This window comes from Pinus tabuliformis, chromosome 2_2 (assembly GCF_031772625.1).
Source record: "Pinus tabuliformis cultivar Carrire ecotype Pingquan chromosome 2_2, CPIR1, whole genome shotgun sequence".
Classification (NCBI taxonomy): Eukaryota; Viridiplantae; Streptophyta; class Pinopsida; order Pinales; family Pinaceae; genus Pinus; species Pinus tabuliformis.
The window spans coordinates 1101457123-1101474003 of NC_142300.1; the positions used below are offsets into that span (position 1 = coordinate 1101457123).

Sequence of the window (16881 nt, forward strand, 5' to 3'; positions counted from 1 at the left end):
GAAGCAGCGAAGTACACTTCGCTATGGGTGACTAAGGACACACAGCGAGTCTGAGACAAGAAGATCTTTTGGATCTTGATGGAAATGAACATTTGGATGGCCATCAATTGAAAGCCATGATTTTTGCCTATGGTGTACGCCAACTTGCAGGGATACGCTGAGTTTAAAGAAGACTTCCATTGAGTATCCATCAGGGTTCGGAAGGACCCTGTACAGAAATTACATGACTTGCTATATTTGGCAACAGATGATGCCATTGATGCAGTGCTTAATCAATGGTCGGTAGAGTGGAACTCTATAATAGATTTGGCGGTAGGTAGTCTACCAAACAAAAGAAAAAAGAGGAGGCTAAGCTTAAGATGGCACAACTAGCTGAGAAGAGGAAAAAGGAGGCTATTGATAAGGCTCAGGTAGAGTGCGAGGCCGCGAAGCAGACATGTGGGATAGAGCGTGGCTCTGACAAAGGCGTGAGGTTTCCTTCACTTGAGACCAAGGAGGAAACAAATAAACAACACATTGCAGACCCTCAGGAGACATCCACTCGCATCAAGCACCCAAGAGAGCTAGAGAAAGGAGCTCCCAGGAAGAAATCAAAGGAAACCACGACCTCGCTGGACCCCATTACACTAACAGAGGGTGATTTACATGATATCTGTAAAAGAGTGAGGGATGTCACCCCAAAGGCCCTGGAGTAGTTTGAATAGTAGCAGCAGATCATCTTAGGGGCCATCCAAATAGGGTTGCAGGAGTTGCAGACCTGCGCGTTGTAGGATAGTACTATGTCTACCAACTTGGCTATTAGCACTTTAGAGGTTGTCGATATGCTACACACGAAGACTTTTAGTGAAATAGTGCTACTAGATAGAGCATTGACCATAGATAAGGAGGCTGACAGGCCCACTGTCAGTGCCCTAAAGGGAGTAGGGTTGCACCCAATAGCACTCCTGCGCGAAGCACTACACCTCTTACAGTATGGAGTAATTGTAGAATTAAGGGCCCGAGAGCACTGTGCCCTCTAGGTGATTAGTGAACAATGGATTAATAATGAGTAGATGGCCCTATAGAGAAATGCTACGATCACTGCTGAGACTGAGGTGACCAATCAGAGAAAGTAAATTTTGCAGGTCAGTGAGGAGGCATGCAGAATGGTCCCAGAGTTGGCCATTCCGAAGGAGGAGCTAGTCAAGGTACGCATCGGCAAGTTGGCCACAGGGGTGTGTGACACTCAGACCGAGATGGCACAGGTTTAATTAGTGTTGAACCTACAAATTACAGAGTTACAGTTGAGGTCCCAACGTTCAACTCTACTAGAAGTGAAGGAACAGTGGGCGACCATTGTCATAGAAGCAGTAACGACAGTGGACAGTGTAGTAGCAGATTACACGGAATTGTTCAAAGAGTCATTTGAGGTCCTGAAAAGCTTAGAGGAGGATCCCAATGTACAGAGGCTAGAGACGGAAGTGTGTGAGCTACAAAAACACTACGATGAGGTTAAGGGCACAACGTCAAGCGTCGCGGTGACACAGAGACTAGCCAAGCTACAGGAGGTGAAGCAACTGAAGGAACAGTTGGACACATCACTACACAAGGAAGCAGTGATCAAGGCAAGACTAAAGCCATAGCTGGACGAGGCTTACACAATAACAGGGAATATCGAAGGCAATCTTGCAACTCTGTAGGCAACACAACAAAATCTTTAGGCTGACAGTGCAGGAGCAATGAGTGAGAAGACAATGGAAGACGTAAAGTAGGTGGGAGCACAGTGCACAACCGAAGTTGCGGTCATATGGGTTGATTTGGAAGGACTTCGTGCAAAGATCTCCATGCCTATCGAGTGACTCAAGGGCGAGTCATGATGTTTGTGTTGAGGGCCTGTTGGGAACGAGATCCCCCAAAGCACAGTTTTGGGGCTAAAAGCCCATATTTTGGTCAAATTTTGTAAGAAACTTGTAAAGACTCCACATTTTGTGGTCGTGAAGTGTGTAGGTCTTATAAGTCATAAAGGGTTGTCCACCCTTAGTTTTGTAAAGTAAAGTCAGCTATAAGAGATCTACCCATTGCCCACGGCCCATGGGATTATATACAAAGAGTTAATCTCTAAGTAGTTTTAGAGACACACAATGTAAGAGAGTGATAGCTCTGAAGTAAGAAGTCTAAGTTTTTAGGTCATAGCATAGGTAGAGGCTCTGCAGCTGAGTGCGTAGAGGCATAGAGTAGAAATTCTGTAGCTGAGTGCATATACCCCTATAGCTGTGTGTGCAGGGTGGTTAGAGTCTGTAATCACTTGGAAGATATTGATGAAGAGAAGGATTCTGCGATTTCTATGTCTTTGTTCGGATTGAGGCATCTTGTCAATATATGTATGAATTTCCTTTGTAATACTTATGTGATGCGCAAATGTGTATGATTATGTTGGTTAACTGAACACATATAAGAATATTTGTTTACGTGGTGCTAATTGTCAATAACTATTAATATAAGTAAGACACTTGGACTAATCTAGGAATATGTACGGTATGCTGCCTTGGCATCGCGAAAGAGTATAGATCAAGGGCCAGGGCTACGCGAAGGATAGCTAAACCCTTTTGTAGAGGTATTGAAGGACAGAATATAAGGCTTGTTTGCCAAATCTTAGAGCGAAGTGACCTGCGTGAAGGTAGTGTTATAGACATTTTTGTGCCTTACAGCATTGAGCATGAAATGTCCATAATCTAAGGGATCCAAAGTCCCTAAACATGTTGTTCCTACCCCTAGAGGAACAAGGCTAAAAAACCACAGCAATTCACAGAAGTTGTCCACCAGAAACTACTCAAAAACAAGTCAATTCAGGATCAATTCAGAGGCTCCACTAGCTGTCTACGCTGAAATGCAAAGTCTGCACTGGCTACCTACACTGCAATGCAGGTAGAAGCACTACCAGGGTGCGCTGAACGGGAATCGACAAATGGCAAGTTCATTCAACGAGGTGTCAAGACCCTGGAAGCTTCCAGAATCTTCCTCAATGACACTTGCCTCGGTGAATTCAACTGGTGATGAGTAAGAGGTTCTCAACCTCCAAGTGGAAGCAAGAACCTCCAAGTGGAAACAAGAACTGACAGAGGGAGAGGACACTAGTCAGATCTCAAGCTGACTCATCCTCTCTCCAAACATCTATATATGGATCTCTCCTCCATGAGATCTAGAGGCTGGAATTTTGTTATTGCAAAGAATTGTTGTTGGTTTGAGACTGAAATCATTGGGTGCTTAATGCTCTGAAGGGAGGTGAAGATAGCAATTCCATTTGCTGGGAAGGAGATGCTGGATTGGAGCCTTCTTGGTTGTATCTCTTCCTGAACCTTGTTATTCATCAATAAAGATATCTTGGTTTCTCCTATATACTGATGTATCTTTGATGTATGATTGCATTAGTATGTTTAGTTTATTTCTAATCCTGAAATAGTTATGAATATGAATCTATGTCTTTGTGTAGTGTTCTCCTCTTGTGATCTTGCAGAGACCTGTTGAAGCTGGGCGAGTGAGAAGGTAAGTAGCTGGGAACTCTCAAAGAGAAGAGAAACCAGATCGAGGGACAAACGGAAGACACCAGTTAGTCCATCCATCTCTCTTCATTCTTAATTCATAAAGGAAGAATACTAGAATAGCTATCTCTGTTTGTTGCTAAGGCACTGTCACACCTTAGGTGGATAGGATCGTCCTGCATAGGCATTTTTCCCCACAACAAATTGGCGACTCCGCTGGGGAGATCTGTTTGGGCATTTTATTTGTGTCTCTATCATTTTTTGTTTCATAGACTCAACAGCAACAATCGAACTGCATCTGCTATTCTCAGATGCAAAGAAGACAGCGGCTGCTTTGATCCAATCACTGGATTTGTCTATGATCTGAAAAATGGACTCACAAATGATTTGATGATCCTTTGTGATAGATCTTAGCCCTCCCTCAAAGCATCACTTTGATTGTACCTTGCTTGTTGCTTTTATTTGGCCTGAAACCGTAGATTAATCAGCAAACTGTGACCCAGAACCCAGTGAGAAACTCTTGTTTCTCCTTCAGCGCAGACCCTGTGAAGAGGTTCTGCATTTCAACGCAGGTCCCGTGAAGGCTACCTGCGCTGAATGTCAAAACCCCTATGTTGAGGGTGCGTTGATCCAGTTAGGCCTTGTGCAGCTGGGGTTCTCTGCTCTATTTTGCCTTGTTTTGATCTCTGATTTTTGCAGCCAGTAACCAGCATAGGTACCAGTCTGATAACTCCTTTTCTCTGCTTAAATTCCGCCTCCTTTTGTACAAAAAGACTGTGAGTGTTTTTATGTGTTTGTGGCATCATTTACAGTTTTCCTTTGCAAGAGAGAAATAATCATCCTGTAGCCCTTGATTCAGGTCTGTTGATTGTGATCTTAGGAGAGAGTTCATTGGCTGTTTACAGTTGATTATACATTTACTTTTGCTTTTGGTTTGAGTTTGTCTCTTTTAAGTGTCGAAACAAGTGTTCATTTCGAAAGTCGTAAAGTGTTGTATTCTCTTCTACCTTTTTTGATTTCAAAAAAGTAAACTTGTTTGTATTTGACATTTAAAAGCAAATTCAAAGTTGTACAAAAAGCTTTCTTTTTAGGCATCAATATTAGGAAAGCGGAAAACAAACACTTGCATTGTGCATTTGCATCTTGATAATTTACATGCTTGATTTAGGAAAAGTGCATTAGAGTGTGCTGATTGCTCTTTGAGAAAAGATGGTGTCTTTCTTTTCCCTTTGTAGCTAGGATTTTCATTGTTGAAAAGATATAAAGCTTGCTTATCATCTTTAGACTGCATTTAGGAATTGTATCATACATCTCGTGGTGATCCAGAAAGGAAAACTTCTAAAAAGATCAACCTAAAATAAATTGAATGAACTTAACAACGCTTTGCAACATAACGCACAACATAGAGGTCTAGGCTAGAGACGTGTTCCGGCGTCGTAAAACCTGGTCACTGGTCGCCTCACTGATGGTTGGGTGATTCCTCCTGAGGGACGATTAGTACCAGTACGGATTGTGCTCCCACGTACCGTCGCGTATATATTGGGAGACCCCTATAGGAATATAACCTTTATCCATAGGAAGCCGTGTCGGCTGCCCTACTGATCGCAATGCACTGAACACAACATTCAGGAAGATCGATCGCCCGTACCCTAAAAAGTATTCTGCGGTTTTGCGAAAAGTTTGGCACACCCTCTGCCTAGAACTCCAGAGCAGTTCCTTTTGGCCTTTTTTAGACTCTATAATGGAAAAATTCCATTCGAGCATTTGTCACTTCGGGCTCGTTAAAACATCGAAGGAGACTAGAGTCATCTTTAGCTTTTTCTCGACTCTTTAAAATTGAAAAAGCAAGTTGTGTCTAAGCGTCGTTAAAAATTTATTTTAAACGGAACAATCACCCTTTATTCCTGCGTTGATCTTTAGGCTGAAAAAATGGATCACACCAACCAAGGAATTCCCCTTGGTGGAAATCCTAGTCCCTTCTCCTCTTGGGGAGATGTTGGTGCACCCCATATGGCCACATTGTCGCTTCCAGGACTGAAAATTGGCTTGCCGGTCTGGCTCTTTTCAACCAATGTCGTTCAGAACACCACTATTCCTGAACAGTCGAATCAACAGTTAGACCAGACTAGAGTTACCCACCAGCCTTCTACTTCATCTAATTCTTCCTCTCCTCCTTCCTCTTCGCTTGACGGAACTGGTAGAACAAAAAACCAAGTTCCTAAGGAGAAGAAGGAAAAGAAGAAGAAAGAGAAGAAGAAGAAGGAGCCAAAAGCGACTCAGGGCAAACAAGTGTCGTATGACAAAAATCCACACACAGCACTGACTAGGCCTAAATCGCCATGTGTCATATGCAAGGGAGACCACTTCCACAGAGATTGTCCCTGCATCCCTCGGATACTAAGGGACTGGTCTCCCCATTTGCACAATTCGGTGGCGTCAACTTCTGACAGCCATGTTGACAGCACACCGTCAACTAGTGAAAGTGAAGCCACAGGACAGAGAGGGAAAGCTATGTTTCCCTGCAAACTGTGTGAAGGCGACCATGCCATCCACCATTGTCCCTTCTTAGACGAGGCTAAAAAAGTTTTGGAAGATCGCCTGATTTTACGAGCGCAAATTCCTCCTGGATATCAAAAACTCCTGCCATGTCCTTCACTAGTTGAAAACCCGGCTGGCCCGCTCAGGTGGTCAACCGAAGCACCTATCATTGAAGATGAACCGTCTGAATCCATAAATGACGAAAGTCAAAAGGTTGAGGCGACAGTTGACCCGGTTTTGCTTTCAGAGGCTCTATCTTCGAATGATACCATCACAGAGGAGAATAAAGACGACACCGGCCAAATTCTCTTCATCAACACAGACTCCAACGAACACGGGGGCAATGCACCCATTCCTTTATCGCAGGAAGGAAGTTCGTCAGAGCGATACCCGGCCGTCTATTCGGTCCAACCACCAAGCAACCTAGTTGTGTCCTTCGACTGGAACCAACTAGGCAGACCCCGGTTGCCAGCCAGCATACCATTCAGAATTATCATTCAAATATACAGAATGGTAATGGTTGGCACCATCATTGATAAGGGGGCATCTGTGAGTATCCTTTCCTCTATTGCTTGGAAAGCACTTGGTTCGCCAGCGCTTTTGCCTGAAATGAGAAATTTGACAGGCTTCGATAAAGGAACCAGTCGACCTTTAGGGATCCTCCCCAATGTGCCAATCACATTGAAAGGGAAGACCGTTCAAATGAACGTGATGGTCGTTCAAGGACCCTTGGATTATAACCTACTCCTTGGACGAGACTATATATATTGCATGGGAGCCATCGTCTCCTCACTCTTTACAGTAATGTGTTTTCCGCACGAAGGAAGGATGGTCAAGCTCGTGGACCAACTTTCATTTCCCGGATTACGCATCGCAAATAGTCATGTACCATCCCTAAATGGTCTCTTCATGCAAGAAATGTCTCAACCCACGGTCCGTCCTCCCGATGAGCGCGAGTGATTCGGAAGGATATGACTGGAACCCAGGGGGCATGCGTCCTGGTCTGCTTCGGCAGGAAAAATTTGGGTATAGGGTAGGTTTCCGCGAGAGAATATGACTAGTCTGTACCCCGTCCGTCTAGGAAGAGGGGTTATTCTAGAATAAGATTCTTTTGTCAAAGTTATGTGAGTTGGCGGGCATCGTCGCTCACCTTTGTTTATCTCGGTAGACATCGCCGAAGAAGTGTTTTGTTTGAAAGATTAATGGAACAATCTTTGGGTAACCTAAAAGAGTTAGGCCTCTCTCGGTGAAACAAATGTTTTGACGGAAATGAAGTAGAGGTAACCTTGAAATCGTACTTTATACCTGGGGGCATGCAAAACTTTTTGAGTGCAAGCAAGGGGCGACTATTTATTTTTTAAATTTTTGGGTCCTCCCTTTAAACCTGTAGGTCTAACCCTTTAAACTCGTAGGATTAGTCATTTCTGAACTTGCATAGCGAAAGGATCCGGAGCAAAGCTTTGTAAGATCTAAGATCCATAAAAAATAGCATCTTCAATGAGACATTCTTATCATATGACTGGGTTAATCGAGCAGTTTTAGCACACAGTTCATGCTCGTTAAAAAATAAACGCAAGATCCGAGCAGTTTTAGCACATAGTTCATGCTCGTTAAAAAATAAACATAAGATCGAGCAAGTGTTTCAATCCGCGTTTAAGCTCGTTAAAAGATGAACTACCCGGTAAATAACCACTGCGAACGTAAATTATCAGCCATTAAAGCCTTGGTCGTGTTTGCACCGTCACCTCCACTTTTCCATTGGCTGATCATTCACCTCCATTTGATTGTTTACCCATTTTGAGGAACAACTGCGAAGAGTGATTTCACTAGCCATCCTTGTGACACTGCCGTGATTGGAAAATTCCAACCTGTACCTGGAATCAACTGCTAACCCGTTTTATCACTCGTTCCTCAAAAGACGAGTCTTCTTTAAGCTCTTTTCATCTGACTCGTAAAATATGAAAAGATTGCCGAGTTTCGGCCTTCTAGCTCATTAAAGCGACCGGAAGTGCTATCCCTCCTCTAGATTTTAATCTTTTTGGACCTGAGGGATTATTACACAAAAAGATCGAGCGCTTGTTTTGTTTGGCTCGTTAAAACTATCGAAAACTCATCCCTTCTGTATTGTTTTATACTTTTTCGGACCTAAGGGATTAGATGACGAAAAAGGACTTTTGGAGTTAACTTTATGTACCTTTTCAGACTCTCTAAAAATGAAAAGGACCGAGTTATCTTTGTCGCTAGACTCGTTAAAATCATTAAATAGCGACAAACTTGTCTTTAGACGAGAACGAGTTTCACTATCGCTAGGCTCGTTAAAACATAGCGATGGGCTTGCCCGAAGGGCAAGTTATAGAACAAGCATATGTTATCCTCCTCAAGCTTGACAAAAATAAAGAGGTACTGGTCAGCAATGACTGGGGAAAAATTGGGAGAAACTCAAGAAAACTTTGATGGTAGCAAGTCGCTCTTGAACATGACACTTTTCCTCCGTACCACAATCGGGTTGGGTTGTTTCATTCACCGGCCACATCACCATGGTCTCGCCATACCATCCATATTTGGGGCAATGCTACCGATCCATCACATCAGTGTCGCCATATGTTCAAGAGAAGTCGTTCAGAGAAGTCAACCGTGTCCCATCCACTGCCATACATTATCCTTCATCCTTTCATGACCGCCACCCTGAATCATATGTCATCAGATCGTTTTCGCCTCCATCAAAATCATTAGCTCCGTTCCGTGTCATTGATGTGGGATTCATTAAGGCCCTCCTTTGACGGATCGCTTCTTGTCAACATCAGCTCATTATCCAAGAAGTGGATCTAGGAACAACCCCTTCAGTACTTTGAAGCTTGCATGCCTCAATGGCAAGTTTCTCACTTCCGGCGACAGGTATACATCAATGACCTTCGACCGAAAGATTTTGCGTGGTGTTCGATGCCAAGTCCTTTATTCACACCACGTGAATTGTACTGCAGTACCTTGAGGGTCATTATCATTATCGGTGATTCCTCTCGCACTTGTTAACGGTTTACCTCATTGACCGGTAATCAAGCGATGTCTTTCCATGTTCGACTTTAGAACATTTCTCACATGGATCGACTTGTACTTAGAGTGAAGATCAAATGAGTTTGAAGACCCCGGATCTAGTTTCATCCATCCGGGCTACGATATATATTCAGGAAAGATAAAGACATTGACATGTACATCATTGCAGCAAATAATCATCCTACCCAAAGGATGATAATTTCATCAAAATTATCAGTCTACCATCAGACGAATTTCTGTTCTATGTACAGAAAAATGAATTTATAAAGCTGAGCATGGGAATGCCCGCCTCAGCCAGATCATGAAAGCAGTATGAAAAATAATGTATTGTATTGTATCTTATTACAGGTCTCCTCCCAGCATTGGATGAACTTCGGATCCTCCTGATAAAGCATTTCACCCGATAAACGACCTCATACTTTAGGGGGCAACTGTTATAGACATTTTTGTGCCTTACAGCATTGAACATGAAATGTCCATAATCTAAGGGATCCAAAGTCCCTAAACATGTTGTTCCTACCCCTAGAGGAACAAGGCTAACAAACCACAACAATTCACAGAAGTTCTCCACCAGAAACTGCTCAAAAACAAGTCAATTCAGGATCAATTCAGAGGCTCCACTAGCTATCTGCGCTGAAATGCAAAGTCTGCACTGGCTACCTACACTGCAATGCAGGTAGAAGCACTACCAGGGTGCACTGAACGGGAATTGACAAATGGCATGTTCATTCAACGAGGTGTCAAGACCCTGGAAGCTTCCAGAATCTTCCTCAATGACACTTGCCTCAGTGAATTCGACTAGTGATGAGTAAGAGGTTCTCAACCTCCAAGTGGAAGCAAGAACCTCCAAGTGGAAACAAGAACTGACAGAGGGAGAGGACACTAGTCAGATCTCAAGCTGACTCATCCTCTCTCCAAACATCTATATATGGATCTCTCCTCCATGAGATCTAGAGGCTGGAATTTTGTTATTGCAAAGAATTGCTGTTGGTTTGAGACTGGAATCATTGGGTGCTTAATGCTTTGAAGGGAGGTGAAGATAGGAATTCCATTTGCTGGGAAGGAGATGCTGGATTGGAGCCTTCTTGGTTGTATCTCTTCCTGAACCTTGTTATTCATCAATAAAGCTATCTTGGTTTCTCCTATATACTGATGTATCTTTGATGTATGATTGCATTAGTATGTTTAATTTATTTCTAATCCTGAACTAGTTATGAATATGAATCTATGTCTTTGTGTAGTGTTCTCCTCTTGTGATCTTGCAGAGACCTGTTGAAGCTGGGCGAGCGAGAAGGCAAGTAGCTGGGAACTCTCAAAGAGAAGAGAAACCAGATCGAGGGACAGACGGAAGACACCGGTTAGTCCATCCATCTCTCTTCATTCTTAATTCATAAAGGAAGAATACTAGAATAGCTGTCTCTGTTTGTTGCTAAGGCACTGTCACACCTTAGGTGGATAGGATCGTCCTGCATAGGCATTTTTCCCCACAATAGGTAGGAATAAAGGGACTAAAATGACATCACGACCATCTCACAGTGTGAAAACTTGGTTCCAGAATCCCCCCATAGTGCTCGGGTGAGACTTTGGTTCGAGCTCTGCGGGCTGATGCCGAAAGGGCCAGTAGTGTGGAGATATGTTTGGATAACTAGTGTTGAACCTTGGTCATGCCTCCTCAAGCCAACACACAGTTGAAATTAGAGGTCCATGCACTGACTTGGTGGGAGAGCCAAACAGAAACCCTGAGGTTGGAGGGAGAACCTCCACTGACTAACTGGGAAGATTTCAAAACCCACACTAAGTCAAAATTTTATCCCATTGGGTATGTGGAGGACCATTGGATCCGGTGGCACTACTTCAAGAAAAAGCAAGGCCAAAGCGTGCAGGAGTACACCACAAAATTTAGAAAGATGACTATAATGTTGGGTATCTCTCCAAAGAACCCAAATGTACTCCTCAAGTATTTGGGTGGTTTGCATCACCATCTGCATGATCAAGTGATGTTGTTCAAGCCCAATTAAGTGGATGAGGCTTATGTACAGGCATAATAACTGGAAAGCATAGGCCTAAAGTGAGCACAATCCAGTGGATCCAAGCATAAGGATGAACAAGAAGCTTCTAAGGAGGCGAAAGAAAAGAAGAAAGGGGGAAATGTAGAAAGACGGTAGCCACAACACACCAATGTCAAGATCCTAACAACCAATACAACATTGATGGCCATACAAAACAAGAACAAGAAGAAGAATCTCATGGCCATGGATTCAAGCAACAAAGTTGAAATAAGCTTAGACGTGGATGAGAATATCATTTGTAAGTCAGTGAAAAAGGAGGTGAATCTGAGTAGCCTTAAACAACAGGAAGAGAAAGGAATGACCAAAGTATTCCATATAAAGATACAAGTCAAGAAGGAAAATATTGATGCTCTGTTTGACTCAAGATCATAGGAAGATCTCATTGTAGTAGATATGGTCAATAAGTTGGGGCTAGAAGTTTGTGATCATATCAATCCATATCCACTGGGATTGGTAATTAAGGATGCAAAAATGAAGGTAATAAATTAGTGTAAAATTAGATTTGTTATCGATGTTTATTTTATTAATGAAGTAGATCTCGATGTGATCCTCCTTTATGTATGTAGAGTCCATACATGTACATGTGTGATGCAATATTTATGAGGAGATCCAACCAGTATGTAGATAAAAAAGAGTGTTTTGTTGTTTTTAAGAGAAATTCAGTATGTAGAGCAGTCAATAAGAGACAAGACATCCCTAGAGGGGTGTATGAAGAAACAAAAACAACAATTGGAGGAGTTTTTATAGGAATACATGGATGTGTTTCGAGATCCTAGAGGGTTACCACCTAAGAGAGAAGTGGAACATGAGATCCAACTATTGTCAGACTTGCCATTGCCATATAATGGGTTGTACATGTAGTATGTTATAGAAGCAAGTGAATTGAAGAAATAGTTGCAGTAGTTGTTGGAATAGGGTATCATTTGACTAAGCACATCACTAGGTGCATCACCCATCATCATTGTGCTAAAGAAGGATGGGACTTGGCATATGTGTATAGATTACAAGGGTTGAAGAAAATCATGCTGAATAATAGACACCCCTTGCCCAAGATAGATGATCTATTGGATCAGTTACAGTAAGAAAAGTACTTCACCAAGCTGGACTTGAAGTTTGGATATCGCCAGGTTCGATTCAAAGAGGAAGATACTTGGAATACCGCCTTCAAAACCAAGAAAGGTTTGTATGAGTGGCTAGTCATGCCATTTGGCCTATGTAATGCACCAATTACATTTATATGATTAATGAATGATGTAATATACCCTTTTATAGATTCATTTGTTATTTTATATTTGGTTGATATACTCGTATATAGTGCTACCCAGGAGGAGCATATTTCACATTTGATGTATGTACCAGAAACATTGAAGAAGCATTGGATACTAGAAAATATCAAGAAGTATGAGTTTATGTAGTAGTATTTGGTGTATTTGGGGTATATGATTCATGGAGGAGAACTGGAGATAGATCATTCCAAGATGGAGGCCATCATGAAATGACCAATGCCTACTAATGTTTCTAAGGTCAAGATTTTCATTGAGGTAGCAGAGTACCTGAGGAAATTTGTAGCATCATTTTTAGTGATAGCAACACCTCTCCATGCAATAATAGCAAGTGGCAAGAGTTTCCAGTTGGGAAAAGGTTAGCAAAAGGCTTTCGAGGAGCTAAATAAGAATACTAGTCAAGCACCAATTCTGGCATTACCAAACTTGGAGAAACCCTTTGAAGTCGAGATAGACGTGAGTGGGTATGTTATGAAAATTGTCTTGATTCAAGGAGGAAGGATTGTATGCTACCATTCTAAAGTATTTCATGGGGAAGTTCTTAATTACCCTACTCACAATAAGGAGCTCTATCTCATAGTGCAAGCTATGAAGTAATGGAAGAACTATCTGATGGGAAAGGATATAGTAATCCACACAGATCACCATCCATTATAGTACTTGCAGGCTGAGGGTATGCTACAACATACCATGAATTACAAGTGGATGGGTTTTTTAAACTAGTTTTTTTAGGTGATCAAATATAAGGGAAGCATAAACAAGTTGGTCAACATGCTTTCAAGTCCACCGACATCAAAGATTAAAAGTTTGGGGACTCCTATGCACATGGATCCATTCAACCACGATGCATATAGGGAGGCATATTCAGAGGATCGAGACTTCAAAGAGGTGTATCAGTAGTTGTAGAGTTAGAGTCATGTGCACGATGGTGACAACACTGTTCACTACCATATCTAGGATGGCTTACTCTACAAGCTAGATAAGCTATGTGTTCCTAAAGGTGACTGACTGTAGTTGATTAGAGAGGCCCACACCTCTAAGGTTGTAGGGTAGTTTGGTGTAGGCAAGACTATGGCTAACTTGCAGAGGTATGTGTATTGGCCCAAGATGTAATAGCATGTAGCTAGGTTCATAAGAAGATACATGCTTTGTTGTACCAACAAGCCTAGTAATAGGAAATAGGGTCTATATCATCCCTTACCTGTACCTACTCATCCTTGGGAAAGAATTTCCATGGACTTTGTGGGGGGTTTATCGAAAACTAGGAAGGAACATGACTACCTATTTGTGGTAGTTGACGGGTTCAACAAGATGTGTGTTTTAATGAACTTTTAAAAGACCACCAATAGAAAATAAGCAGAAAACTTGTTCTTTGGATAGGCTTGGGTGCACTTTGGGATACCAAGGAGCATCATTTCAGATAGGGATAAATGATTTCTCAGCGCATTCTGGACTACATTGTAGGAGAATATGGATACAAATTTGAAGAGATCTACAAGATTCCATCCACAAACAAATGGGCATACAAAAGTAGTCAACAAGACTTTGGTGCAATTTATGAGGGGATACAACAAGAAAAATATGAAGACCTAGGATGGAAATATGGTATATATACAAAATTATTACAACATAACAATCTACACTTCTACAGGAAAGTCTCCATTTCAAACCTGTTTTGGATATTTTCCACCTTCAACTTTGGATATTGCATATAGGTAGCATGGAGGAGATAGGGAAGATCTTACTGGATATGCTTTGAGGGTTGAAAATTTTATAAAGAAGTTCAAGTATATCTATCTAGAGGTACAAGAAACACTGGAGAAGTCACAGGAGAAGTATAAGGCCAGGCACGATCAACACAAAAAAGAGAAATCGTTCAAGCTGGTAGACAAAGTATGGCTATCGTTGAATTAGGAGAGGTTGCAGAGGCCTGGTAAGAAAATCAAGGCTTTGAGGTATGGTCCCCTTGAGATACTAGAAAAGGTGGGTGATAATGCCTATAGACTCAATTTACCACCATATATGTGCATTTACTCAGTTGTGAATGTGGAGAATTTAAAACTCTATGAACCTTCCATGCTAGATCAGGAAGAGGAATATGTCCTACCTTCAGTGGAGGATTTCACACCCGATGCTCAAGAAGAGTTAAAAAAAGATATAGTTTTGCACAAGAGGTCCAGAACTACAAGATAGAGGTAGCATGACCTTCGACACATTGGATTGAATGGAAAACTTCCAGGAAAATAAAAATGGTAGACCAGAGAGAAGGTGGAGGAAAACTTTTCTCATCTCATTCAATAGAATATTTTGGGGACCAAAAGCATCCAAAAATGGGGAGGTGTGATACCGATTGGATCATTGTACTTTTTATCATCCATCTTGATGCATTCATAATGGAAAAAGTGGAGGAATCAACTCACGAGACCATTTTTACCAGCGAGACCTAGTAGCAAAACAAGCTTTGAAACCTTCTAGGAGCGTTTTGAGACATTAAATGGCATTTTTTTGGGGGTAAAACTTTTTCACTTTAGCAAAAAACCTTTTCATGTTGTTCTACAAACATAGATATTTCCAATGGTGCATGAAGCACATCAATTGGAGTCTGTATGAAAACGTTATGCCACTCATAAGTTGACCTTCCTATTTTCACACCTATAGTCCGGGAGGATGCCGCATCAGCCCCCATTATTCATGGAAAAGGGGCTAGCCACGTGTTTTTGAAGTAAAAGACTCTAGAGGAGTATATATTGTAACTCTATTTAAGAGTTGATATATCCAAACTTAACCACTTGTAGGCTATCGGGTTGTGTTATAACTGGGCCACTAGGAGGAAGAGGCATTCCGTTCTTTCAAGAGCATTTTGTTCCATGGATGAGAAAATATAGCCAGGAGAGGGAGAGGAGGTAAATCACATAGAGAGGATCTGTGCACTGTAGCAGCCCATGGGCCACAGGCATTTACTTCTTTGTACCTGTAGCCTTATTTTTCAGATAGGGAAAGAGGGTGAAGTGACCTCACCTTCCAGCTGGGTTTTTGCACGAAAGGGTTTTCCAGAGCATATCTTGTGTCTAATGTGTGTGCGTGAGCTTATTTTTTCATTCTCTACTTCCTTTCATAATTTCCATTCAGATGCATGCACTAATTATAGTTAAATTTATAGATCTAGAGGTTTAGATAAACTATAATGGTGTAGAAATTCATAATTTTAATATATTATTATCATATATGTTGTGACAAACTATTCAGTGGAATATCCACAACTGTTTATGGAGCACAAATTATCACATGGATCTTATCGTTGGACTTGCCAATATGCGAGCAAGGAAATATATCATACTTGAAGTGGATAAGCTTAAGGCAAAGTTCATAGTTGGCAGAATAATTCCTGTTATTGCAACTACCACTGCGATGACTACTGGTTTAGTTTGTCTAGAACTTTATGAGGTTACATTAGGCCACAAGGTTGAAAATAATCGCAACAAATTTTCAGACTTGGCACTCCCTCTATTTTCTATAGTTTAACTTGTTCCCCCACATTTAACTAAACATGGGAATCTGACCTAGCCTTAATGGGTTGATGTGTCATACATGGAAATCCAACTATGCAAGCCCTGTTGGACTGGTTCCAAGATAAAGGATTGGATTCCAATAGTTTGTCATTCCATAATGCACCACAATGCATTGATTTACACCAAAATATTTCCCAACCATAGAGAAAGATTGTATAAGAAGGTGATATACCTGGTAAAAGACATCCCAAATGTAGAGATAGTTGTACATATACTCGTCATTATTTAGACATTGATGTTTGTTGCGAAGATGAAGATGGTGTACCCACAATATCCATATATTTTCCCTTAGTCCTCAATTAACCCATAATAGTGTAGGATGATTTGTTCTCTATTATTGCATGAGAAATATTACTATTATTTTAGATTACTACTAAGCATTTTAAATTTGTGATATCTTGGTTGTGTAATAAATTTTGGTTACTTGTCAGTTCTTGTCAAAGGCAAGGATTATAATATTTTATTCGTCATTGATTGTGTATCATAAGCAATTGATTTATCATTGACTTTTATTATAAATATTTATTTATTTTCTAATGTAAAATATTAGGCATATGATTTTTTTAGTGATATATTATTATTATTATATCGGTGAAAAGAATATAGGTCTTAGTTTAGAATTGATTTGAAAATAGAAAAAAAATATAGAAAAATCCAAGTTTAAAGTCATTAAACTTATTGTGCACTCAATATCCATATATTTTAGCGACTATGATATTCTACATTCTTTACTTATTTATTTCTCTTTTAAAACGAGCGTTTTAGATTAGAAACTAAACATTTATTTAATTTTATTTTGTTAAAATATTAATTTAATAAATTTGTTTTTTAATATTATGATTTTTTCTAGTTT

General features: G+C 40.9%; 1 pseudogene; it reads left to right on the forward strand.

The window, feature by feature from the left end:
• Positions 1-779: 779 nt before the first annotated feature.
• LOC149197232 (ubiquitin-activating enzyme E1 2-like) lies at positions 780-16331 on the forward strand (annotated as a pseudogene).
• The last annotated feature ends 550 nt before the right edge of the window (positions 16332-16881 follow it).